This window comes from Amblyraja radiata, chromosome 2 (assembly GCF_010909765.2).
Source record: "Amblyraja radiata isolate CabotCenter1 chromosome 2, sAmbRad1.1.pri, whole genome shotgun sequence".
NCBI lineage: Eukaryota > Metazoa > Chordata > Chondrichthyes > Rajiformes > Rajidae > Amblyraja > Amblyraja radiata.
Genome location: NC_045957.1, coordinates 104901601 through 104913356, shown reverse-complemented (window position 1 = coordinate 104913356; position 11756 = coordinate 104901601). Strand labels below are relative to the sequence as shown.

At 42.7% G+C, this 11756-nt stretch overlaps 1 long non-coding RNA gene across 1 annotated transcript; it reads left to right on the top strand.

Annotated features, from left to right (window-relative positions):
• Positions 1–1916: 1916 nt before the first annotated feature.
• On the top strand, positions 1917–8822 carry LOC116984564. The gene is made up of 3 exons (XR_004415067.1): positions 1917–1927; positions 5868–5873; positions 8779–8822. It is a non-coding gene; the product is annotated as an uncharacterized LOC116984564 (long non-coding RNA).
• Positions 8823–11756: the final 2934 nt, after the last annotated feature.

The window sequence follows — 11756 nt, the reverse complement described above, 5'->3', positions numbered from 1 at the left end:
TTTTCAGACCCTCCGAACACACACCAATACTTTTAAAGATCCTCATTAAATGGAGTCATTCATATATGTAATGAACCGGATTTGATAAGGGACCTCAAGGTTAATGAGCCATTAGGAGGCAGTGACCGTAACATGGTCAGGTTTAATCTACAATTGGAGAGGGCGAAGGGTAGATCGGAGGTGTCAGTGTTGCAGTTGAATAAAGGGGACTACGGGGCCATGAGGGAGGAGCTGGCCAAAGTTGATTGGAAAGATACACTAGCAGGGATGACAGTGGATCAAAAATGGCAGGTGTTTCTAGGAATAATACAAAAGGTGCAGAATCAGTTCATTCCTAGGAGGAAGAATGATTCCAAGGGGAGAAAGGGATGACCATGGCTGACAAGGGACGTCAAGGACAGTATAAAAATTAAAGCAATGAAGTACAACGTAGCAAAGATGAGCGGGAAGCAAGAGGATTGGGTAATGTTTAAAAATCAACAGAAGATAACCAAAAAGACAATATGGGGAGAAAAGATGAGGTACGAAGGTAAGCTAGCCAAGAATATAAAGCAGGATAGTAAAAGAAGAGGAAAAAATTAGTTAAGACCAAAGTTGCACCCTTGAAGACCGAAAAAGGTGAATTTATTATGGGGGACAAGGAAATGGCAGATGAGTTGAACAGGTACTTTGGATCTGTCTTCACTAAGGAGGAGGCAAACAATCTTCCTGATATAGTAGTGGCCAGAGGATCTGGGGTGACGGAGGAACTGAAGGAAATACACATTAGGCAGGAAATGGTGTTGGATAGACTGATGGGACTGAAGGCTGATAAATCCCCAGGGCCTGATGGTCTGCATCCCAGGGTACTTAAGGAAGTGGCTCTAGAAATCGTGGATGCATTGGTGATAATTTTCCAATGTTCTATAGACTCAGGATCAGTTCCTGTGGATTGGAGGGTAGTTAATGTTATCCACTTTTTAAGAAAGGCGGGAGAGAGAAAACAGGGAATTATAGAACAGTTAGTCTGACATCGGTGGTGGGGATGATGCTGGAGTCAATTATAAAAGATGAGATAGCCAAACATTTGGATAGCATTAACAGGATTGTTCCGAGTCAGCATGGATTTACGAAGGGGAAATCATGCTTGACTAATCTTCTGGAATTTTTTGAAGATGTAACTAGGAAAATGGACAAGGGAGAGCCAGTGGATGTAGTGTACCTGGACTTTCAGAAAGCATTTGATAAGGTCAGTGCTGGGACCCTCAATGCTGGGACCCCAGCTATTTACAATATATATTAATCATTTGGATGAGGGAATTGAATGCAACATCTCCAAGTTTGCGGATGACACGAAGCTGGGGGGCAGTGTTAGCTGTGAGGAGGATGCTAGGAGGCTGCAAGGTGACTTGGATAGCTGGGTGAGTGAGCAAATGCATGGCAGATGCAGTATAATGTGGATAAATGTGAGGTTATCCACTTTGGTGGCAAAAACAGGAAAATAGACTATTATCTGAATGGTGGCCGATTAGGAAAAGGGGAGATGCAACAAGACCTGGGTGTCATGGTACACCAGTCATTGAAAGTAGGCATGCAGGTGCAGCAGGCAGTGAAGAAAGTGAATGGTATGTTAGCATTCATAGCAAAAGGATTTGAGTATTGGAGCAGGGAGGTTCCACTGCAGTTGTACAGGGTCTTGGTGAGACCACACCTGGTGTATTGTGTACAGTTTTGGTCACCTAATCTGAGGAAGGACATTCTTGCCATAGAGGGAGTACAGAGTAGGTTCACCAGACTGATTCCTGGGATGTCAGGACTCATATGAAGAAAGACTGGATAGACTTGGCTTGTACTGGCTAGAATTTAGAAGATTGAGGGGGGATCTTATAGAAACTTACAAAATTCTTAAGGGGTTGGACAGGCTAGATGCAGGAATATTGTTCCCAATGTTGGGGAAGTCCAGAACAAGGGGTCACAATTTATGGATAAGGGGGAAATCTTTTAGGACCGAGATGGGAAAAACATTTTTCACACAGAGAGTGGTGAATCTCTGGAATTCTCTGCCACAGAAGGTAGTTGAGGCCAATTCATTGGCTATATATAAGAGGGAGTTAGATGTGGCACTTGTGGCTAAAGGGATCAGGAGGTATGGAGAGAAGGCAGGTACAGGATACTGAGTTGGATGATCAGCCATGATCATATTGAATGGCGGTGCAGGCTCGAAGGGCTGAATGGCCTATACCTGCACCTATTTTCTATGTTTCTATGTTTCTATGTCCCACATAGGAGATTAGTGGGCAAAATTAGGGCACATGGTATTGGGGGTAGAGTGCTGACATGGATAGAGAAGTGATTGGCAGGCAGGAAACAAAGAGTAGGGATTAACGGGTCCCTTTCAGAATGGCAGGCAGTGACTAGTGGGGTACCGCAAGGCTCAGTGCTGGGACCGCAGCTGTTTACAATATACATCAATGATTTGGATGAAGGGATTCAAAGTAACATTAGCAAATTTGCAGATGTCACAAAGCTGGGTGGCAGTGTGAACTGTGAGGAGGATGCAATGAGAATGCAGGGTGACTTGGACAGGTTGGGGGAATGGGCAGATGCATGGCAGATGAAGTTTAATGCGGATAAATGTGAGGTTATCCACTTTGGTAGCAAAAACAGGAAGGCAGATTACTATCTAAATGGCGTCATGTTGGGAAAAGGGGAAGTACAACGGGATATAGGGGGTCCTTGTACATCAGTCTATGAAAGTAAGCATGCAGGTACAGCAGGCAGTGAAGAAAGCGAATGGCATGTTGGCCTTTATAACAAGAGGAATCGAATATAGGAGCAAAGAGGTCCTTCTGCAGTTGTACAGAGCCCTAGTGAGACCACACCTGGATTATTGTGTGCAGTTTTGGTCCCCTAATTTGAAGAAGGACATTCTTGCTATTGAGTGCAGCGCAGGTTTAAAAGGTTAATTCCAGGGATGGCGGGACTGTCATATGCTGAGAGATTGGAGCATCTGGACTTGTACACTCTGGAGTTTAGAACGATGAGAGGGGATCTCATTGAAACATCTAAGATTGTTAAGGGTTTGGACATGCTAGAGGCAGGAAACATGTTCCCGATGTTGGTGCAGTCCAGAACCAGGGGCCACAGTTTAAGAATAAGGGGTAAGCCATTTAGAATGGAGACGAGGAAACACTTTTTCTAACAGAGAGTGGTGAGTCTGTGGAATTCTCTGCCTCAGAGGGCGGTGGAGGCGGGTTCTCTGGATGCTTTCAAGAGAGAGCTAGATAGGGCTCTTAAAAATAGCAGAGTCAGGGGATATGGGGAGAAGGCAGGAACGGGGTACTGATTGGGGATGATCAGCTATGATCACATTAAATGGTGGTGCTGGCTCGAAGTGCCAAATGGCCTACTCCTGCACCTATTGTCTATTGTCTATTTGCACATGCTTATGGGCCTGTCCCACAGGAGATTTTTCAGCGGACTGCCGGCGACTGTCAAATTGCCGGCAGTCGACTGAAAAACCGGGAACTGGAACGGCGACTGCCAGAGTGGAACACACACACACACACACAAACACATCGCGAATGTGAGGGCCAGGACAGGGGGGAGCACTGTCTGAAATTCACATGGTGCAAAGCCAAGGTGATACAGACACACACCACGATGAACAGGATGGTTGGCGCTTTAAGACGGCTAGCACAGTGTACAGTAAATCCTTTAAGAGAGGGGGGGAGGGGGGAGGGGGAGAGGGGAGTAAAAGAGGGGAGAAGGGGGGAGAAGGATTAGAGACAACTTTTAAGAAGCCAGACAACTTTTAATAAGCCAGAGATACACTGCTGTGGAGTTCAGCGGACATTTAACATTACCGGTCTGTTATCGTTGGTTCTGAAAACTCCTGCTTATGTTTTTTTCCCCCAATAAGCCAGTGAAAATGATCGGTCAGCAAAGGAGATTAACTAAGACTTCTACGGCTACTTCGACTATCAACATCTACTGGCGATCCCACTACAATTGCACCTACGACTACAGGATTGTCGATTATCTCCATGGCGAAAAATTTCAACATGTTGAAAGATTTGCGGCGACCATACTGAGGCCGCAACTAGTCGTGGCCTCAGTATGGGTCGCCGCAAATGCGAATTCATGGAATGTAAGAACTCGTAACCATGAAGGAGACTCACCAGAGACCACCAGCGAACATGTGGTGATTGCAGAGTCTCCTGCACTCGCCTAAAAAGTTGCCTAAATGGGACAGGCCCAAAATGATTTCACTTTAGCCACACAAGCAGCTACCATTAATATTGAATCCATTCTAAACAAGGATTTAAAAATCATGTGAATATGTCTGAATTTAGAAATCTCAGAAAACAACACTCATGACATGTAGGAAGGAACTGCAGATGCTGGTTTACACTGATGATAGGCACAAAAAAGCTGAAGTAAATCAATAGATCAGGCAGCATCTTTATTGATACGGCTGTCAGGGGTAATGGGGAGATGGCAGGAGAATGGGGTTAGGAGGGAGAGATCGATCAGCCACGATTGAATGGTGGAGAAGACGATGGGCCGAATGGCCTAATTCTGCTCCTATCACTTCTGACCTTATGACATCTCTGGAGAAAAGGAATAGGTGACGTTTTGGGTTGAGACCCTTTTTCAGACTGAGAGTCAGGAGAGAGGGAAACGAGAGTTATGAAAATGTACAGAGAACAAACAAATGCAAAAGGACAAATCAAAGCCACCAATTACGATCCAGGAAAGGTGTAGCCAACAATGATTCATTGTTGGCTGTGGAGCAGGTGATAATGAGTGATACAAACAGTTAAATTCACCAGGGTGACAGTGAAACTAGTACGATGACTAGGGTGGGAACGGGGCAGCCAGAGAGAGGATGCAAGGGTTACTTGAAGCTAGAGAAATCGATATTCATACCGACAGGTTGTAAGCTGTCCAAGCAAAATGTGAGGTGCCGTTCCTCCAATTTGCATTTTGCAATACTGCTCCTGTGGCTTATGAACTTATGAAAGTACTCCAGTTTCCTCCCATTTAATTGGTGTTAGTTAGCTACTACCATTATGAATGGGTAGTAGAAGAATCAAGGTGGAACTGAGGCTGAAAGAAAATAGGTTACAGGGGAATAATTGTATGAATAGACCTTGATCTTGGTCAGTTGGACAGGTGGGCTGAGGAATGTTTGATGGAATTTAATACAGAGAAAAGAGAGGTGTTGCATTTTGGAAGGTCTAACATGAGCAGGATATACACAGTGAATGGGAAGGCTCTAGGGAGTGTTGTTGAGCAAAAGTATCTCTAGGAGTACATACATTGTTCCTTGAAAGTGGCATCACAAGTAGATAGGATGGTCAAAAAACTTTCTGCACATTGGCCTTCATCAGTCATTGTATTGAGTTGAGAAGTTGGGAGGTCATGTTGCAGTTATATAAGACAATGGTGAGACCACATTTAAAGTATTGTGTTCAATTTCGGGCACCATGTTTTTGGAAAGATGTCAAGCTGGATCGGAAGCAGAGAAAATTTATGATGATGTATAGTTTAGAGATACTGTGCGGAAACAGGCCATTCTGCTCACCGAGTCCGCACCGACCAGTGATCCCCACATACAAACACTATCCCACACACATTAGAAATAATTTACAATTTTACCAAAGGCAATTAGTCTACAAATTAGTCTACAAACCAGTACATCTTTGGAGTTGCCAGGACTCAAGGGCCTGAGTTATGGGGAGAGGTTGAGCAGGCTAGGACTATTCCTTGGAGTGCAGGAGGATGAGGGATGATCTTATGGAGGTGTACAAAATCATGAGAGAAATAGATTGGGTAAACGTAGTCTGTTGCCCAGAGTAGGGGAATCGAAAACCAGGGGACAGCTTAAGGTGAGATGGAAAAGATTTAATAGAAACCTGAGGAATCACTTTTTTACACAAATGGTGATGGGTGTATGGAACAATTTCAAACTAAATGTTTTTCCCCTTTGCTCTTTTGCTGTCTTTCTCTGCATGTTAACATTTTTCTCTTCGCTACTTTTTTCCAGGTCTAATGAAAGATTAATGATATGAGAAAACAGCTTGGTTTCTCTTTGTACAGATAGTTGCTGCCTGACCTGTTGGATATGTCCAGCACTGTCTGATTTAGAGATATCCTTATCATTTGACAGACTTTGACAGATTATCTGAATCCTCTTCTGAAAGAATAAATCAATTATGTCAGCATGACCTTGAAGACAGTAATAAGGAGGCAATCAAAGGATATGTTCATGGGATTTACCAACACAGGAACATCCTTTCAAACCATTTCTAATTTTCCTTTTGAGACATATCATTCTGGTGTAAATTTTATTTTAGTCAGAAAACAAGTAAGTTTTAACAACTTTGCGGAAACAAGTTAAAAACGATGCTAACACTGAATATAGTACATCTTTCACAGTCTATTTGGTTGCATTCTTAAACCAGTTCATTTAAAATTATGCTATTGAATGCCACACTGGAAAGATATTGCTGTAGTTATAATTGAGTACATCTTTACAACTGCTGTGAATTCCATTCCATTTTGCTATTTAGCTCATAATTGGATTATTATCAGTGGGTGATAAATTGGCAATACACTTGCATGTTTTTTTTTTGTATTAATGATCATGTCACTTGTTGTAATAGAAACCAAATATTATCTAAGTTAAAGCACAATCACTTCAATTAAACGTACAAATTCTGGTAAACATTTTTTAATCTGATTTTGGCATGAGATTTTTGAACTGTATTCACGCTAATGTTTTAACTTCATCTAATTTCTTCTTTAATTTAAAAAAATCTTATCCATTTGTGACACAACCGTTTGTTCATAAAGAAATTGTCTTCTTCCTGCCTGCAAATGCCAATTGCTGATCTTCTAGAGATTATTGACGCTCATAGTTTTCTTGTACAGGGTACTTTCATTTTTCCTGGTTCTTGATGGCTGTTTACTTTGGGCCTCAGCCGACACTTCAATGATTGCTTCCTGTAGATTTTTAATCTCACCTTCAATTTAGCCACATTTCCTTCAATTGAACTGGAGCTATATCCTTCAAGCTTTACAAGGTTGGACAACAAGCGAGTTGCAATTTGAACTGCAAGATACCATTAGGCTTAATTGTGTTCCTATCGTACCAACCATTCTTTCTGAACTAATGTTATACACTTGATTAGATTAGGTTTAGGTTAGGTTTTAGGTTTAGGTTTTGGTTTATCATTATCACATGCATCGAGCATTGACCCTATTACCTCTATAGGATGTCAATAAAGTGTTGAACAAAAGACTCCAAACCAAGGTTTAGTACAACTTAACTTTTATTAGCATTTGAGTTCCTTAAGCATGCATGCAAACCACTGGCTTCTAATAACTTCTCATTTGCTTTACTATTCCAGCTTATCACTTCTTACACTAAATCATAAGACTCGTGACATGGACTCACATATTATCCGTACAAATGCATTGGCCAGATTCACTCTGTTAGTAGGGGATAGTCTTCACTGAGCTTTGAACTCGTCCCTCCTTCTTGCCATGGTTGTTCCTGGGTTGTTGGGGCAAATGTGTTAGACTGTCCTTATTTTATATTACTTTTTCCTTTAATCTCCAAAAGGAAGCCTTTGTTCTAACCCAAGGATTTCATGACTGAATTCAATTATTTCAAGTTGTCACTCATCCAAAGGCTGAATAAACAAAACACATCTTTGTTTCTTATTAGGCCAGAGAGTTTTTAATTTTGTTGCCTGTTCATATTTTCACTCTCATACGGTCCCTTTTCTAAAATGGCCGTCCCTGAACAACTTATCTTCTTAAGGCCACTCTACATAGCCATGAAGTTGTCTTCTGCTATGCTCTCACCAGAGGTCAATCACGTGACTGGTTTTCATAGTGCTTCTTTGTTTTCATGGCCCCGTCATTTTTCTTTGTCTCTCTCTCGCTCACAGTATCCTCCCAAAGCTTGTCGAGATACTCGACATCAAGTCTCCAGCTACACGAGGTACAGTGAAAAGCATTGTTCTGCATGCTATCCAATCAATTCAGATAATGCCATATATAAACACAATCAACCCAAACTCAAATAGAAGAGGTAAAGCGAAGAAACAGTGGGTCAGGCAGCACCTCTGGAGAAAAGGAATAGGTGACATTTTGGGTCGAAAGCCTTCATCAGACTAAGAATCAGTGAGGGAGACACTCCCAAACTCCACTTGAGTGTTCCCCCTCCCTGATTCTTAGTCTGAAGAACTAAGCCCAAAACATCACCTATTCCTTTTCTCCAGAGATGTTGTCTGGCCTGCTGAGTTACTCCAGCATTTTTTGTCTATCTTCAGTGTAAGCCAGTATCTGCAGTTCCTTCTTACACACTTAATCATTTCCAGCATTGCCTATACGAGGAAATCCTAGGCTAGGAGAAGGAATCATTGGTTTGCAATGAATCATTTCTCTCCATTTAAAAGTATTTATCTGGTAGCTTGCGTAGCTTACAACTCAGTGGTATAAACAATGAATTCTCCAATTTTAGGTAGCACTCCTCCTTTTCCCCATCTTCTCTTCTGTGCCCTCCTCCACCCGGTGTGCAACCATTTCTCCCACATATTCAACCCTTTACTCCTTCGTCATCTGCTTCCACCTATTTCCCTCCCTCTGGCTTTATGTTTCACGCCTCTTCTCTCCTTATCTGAATCCCTTTTGTCTGAATCCTTTTCATCTCTAGCCTTTGTCTACCCATCTGTCAATTCAAACCATCCTCACCTGGGTTCAACTATGAATATGAGCCTAGAGAAGTGTTCCGACCCAAAATCTCACCTATTCCTTTTTGCTAGAGATGCTGCTTAACCTGCTGAGTTGCGCCAATATCTAGTCTCTATCTTCAACTATCACTTGCCAGGTTTGTTCCACCCCGACCTCTTTAAGGGGCTGTCCCACTTGGGCGACCTAATTGGCGAGTTTAGAAGAGTTTGAAAAAATTACATGTTGAAGACCTCCTTCAACTATGTAGAAGACCTCTTTTGACCTCCTTCGACTATGTTGAAGACTAGCAATCGACTAGCTAATTGGACACCGAATAGTGGAGAGTGAAGACGACCTTCTTCAATCTCCTTCGGCCTCCCTTCAACCTCCCTTCGACTTTGATGAATAATATCTACGACTATCTTCGACTACCTTTGACTACCCTCGATTATCTACGACTAACATGGCGACCTACTACGACCTACTACGACTAAACCTACGAGTAAAAAAAGTATCGATTTTTTCCATGGCGACCTTTTTTTATTTGCGGGCATTTTTTAACGTATTGAAAAAAGCACCACGACCTAGCTGAGGCCTCGAGTATGCGGAGAACACTCTCGAGCATGAAGACCTCCTACGACCTCGTGTCGACCATGCTGCAAGTATGAGTCGAGGGCAAACTTGCCAGAACTCGCGGATTAGGTCGCCCAAGTGGGGCAGGCCCTTTACCAGCTATATCCCCTCCACTACATTCAGTTTGAAGAAGGGCCCTGACCCAAAATGTTGTCTATCTATATCTTCCAGCGATGTTGCCGGACCCACTTACTGTGGGGTTTTTTTTAAAACAAGTATCCATTAGAATTAGTGGAATAGTGATTATCACACTGAGCCAGAAGTCCATGGTCTAATGACCACAGTAGACCGTGAGTTCAAAGTCCAATCATTTGTGATTTTTGATTTTTTTTTGTAAACCAGCAGCACTGTGTCCTTTTGTGTAAATCAGCATCTGCAGTTCCTTCTTTCTGTACACTGAGCTTGTTGCTTTACCCGAACTGGGGTGACCTGCTGGAATCTGTTATAGGATAAAATTGCCAACTTTTAGGTGGTGTCAACATTCATTTTTGAATTGGCTTAACTTCACATTATTTCAACACTATTACAAACCTGTTATTGGATTCCCATCTAAGCATTCTCAGTGTGCTGAGAACAAGATGGCTTTTCTAATTACTTCTTCACGAAAGCTTCAGGATTTTGGAGCTCCCTCATCTTTCCTTCCATCTGCAATCTTATGCTTTGCATCAAGACCTGGCAGCATTTCATGATAGCTGCGTGATTTCAATGTCAGCTTGTCTCGCCGGTGAAACATGCATCTCTGAAACAGTAGTTTACAGATTTGAGCCACACCACAGGACTTTAGCTTAAAATCCAGGACGGTAGTGCTGAGGGAGCACGACTTTGCTGGACGTGCTGTCCATCAGATGAAACCCGTCCATCTGTTCAAATCCCATGACAGCACATGGAGAGCAGCAGATATCTTGGGCAATGTTTAATCTTCAGCCAATTCTATAATTTAAAAAAATGAATTAACAGGCAGTCAGTTCATGCTGTGTGCCTCTCAGCTGCCAACATTACACCATTACATTTGGGAAAGTAATTATTTCGCTGTGAGGAGCATGGTGACATTTTGAGGGCCTGAAAGGTACATATTTTAACCATTCAATGAAGAATGATCCTTATTCTTCTCAGCCCTGGTAGAGCTGCTGCCTCACAGTGCCAAAAACACAGGTTCAATCCTGACCTCAGATGCTGTCCATGTGGAGTTTGCATGTTCCCCCTGTGATTGCGTGGGTTTCCGTCAGGTGCTCCGGTTCCCATCTACATCCCAAAGACCTGCAGGTATGTATATTCATTGGTCTCTGTAAAACAAAAATACACCTAATGCATAAGGAGTAAATGACAAAGTGGGATAACAGTGCGAACGGGTGATCGATGGTTGACATGGACTCGGTGGGCTGAAGGGCCTGTTTCAATGCTGTACCTCTAAATAATTAAACTAATTTATTAGTTTTAGTTTAGTTTAGAGATACAGCATGGAAACAGGACCTTCGGCCGACCGAGTCCGCACTGATCAGCGATCCCCGCTCATTAACACTACTTTACAAACACCATATAACCATATAACAATTACAGCACGGAAACAGGCCATCTCGACCCTTCTAGTCCGTGCCGAACACGTATTCTCCCCTAGTCCCATATACCTGCGCTCAGACCATAACCCTCCATTCCTTTCCCGTCCATATAACTATCCAATTTATTTTTAAATGATAAAAACGAACCTGCCTTCACCACCTTCACTACATTTATAACAAGCCAATTAACCTAGAAAGCGAAACGTCTTTGGAGTGTGGGAGGAAACCGAAGATCTCAGAGGAAACCCACGCAGCCACGGAGAGAACGTACAAACTCCGTATAAGCTATACTTATGCCACTTTGTACAGCTCGAGAAAGTTTGCACTTCAGATTTCTCATTGTATAAAGATATGTGATTCCTGAAATGTTGCAAACTCACCATGCTGCCCTGTTGTAATTGACAGATGTCAAGGAAATTACCAGTTTCCAACATCTCCCTATGCTCCAATTGGCCCCATCTGGAGATGCACTATTTCAGTAAAATGATCATGGTTAAAATTGAAAATGAAAAATATGTAGTTGAGATGGAGAGCAGCAGGGGTTAGAACTGTGGTGCCAACCTTATGCCCACCCCCCTTGGTAACTTGCATGATTGTAGAGTGCAGCCAGAGCTAAGTGCACTGCTCAGTGGATGGACATGTCTGCAGGAGGCTTGTTCTGGACGATGGCAGTTCTAGCCCACTCTCCTGCTTCATACCAACTTGCTTCAAGGGGAGGTGAACTGTGGCAGCCGCAGTTGGTAGAAATTGTTGTAAAAATCATCATGACCTTGAAAGAAATAGCACAAAATAAGAATCAATGCATAGGCAGCAAGACCTGAGAAGCTGATAGTGCTGCAC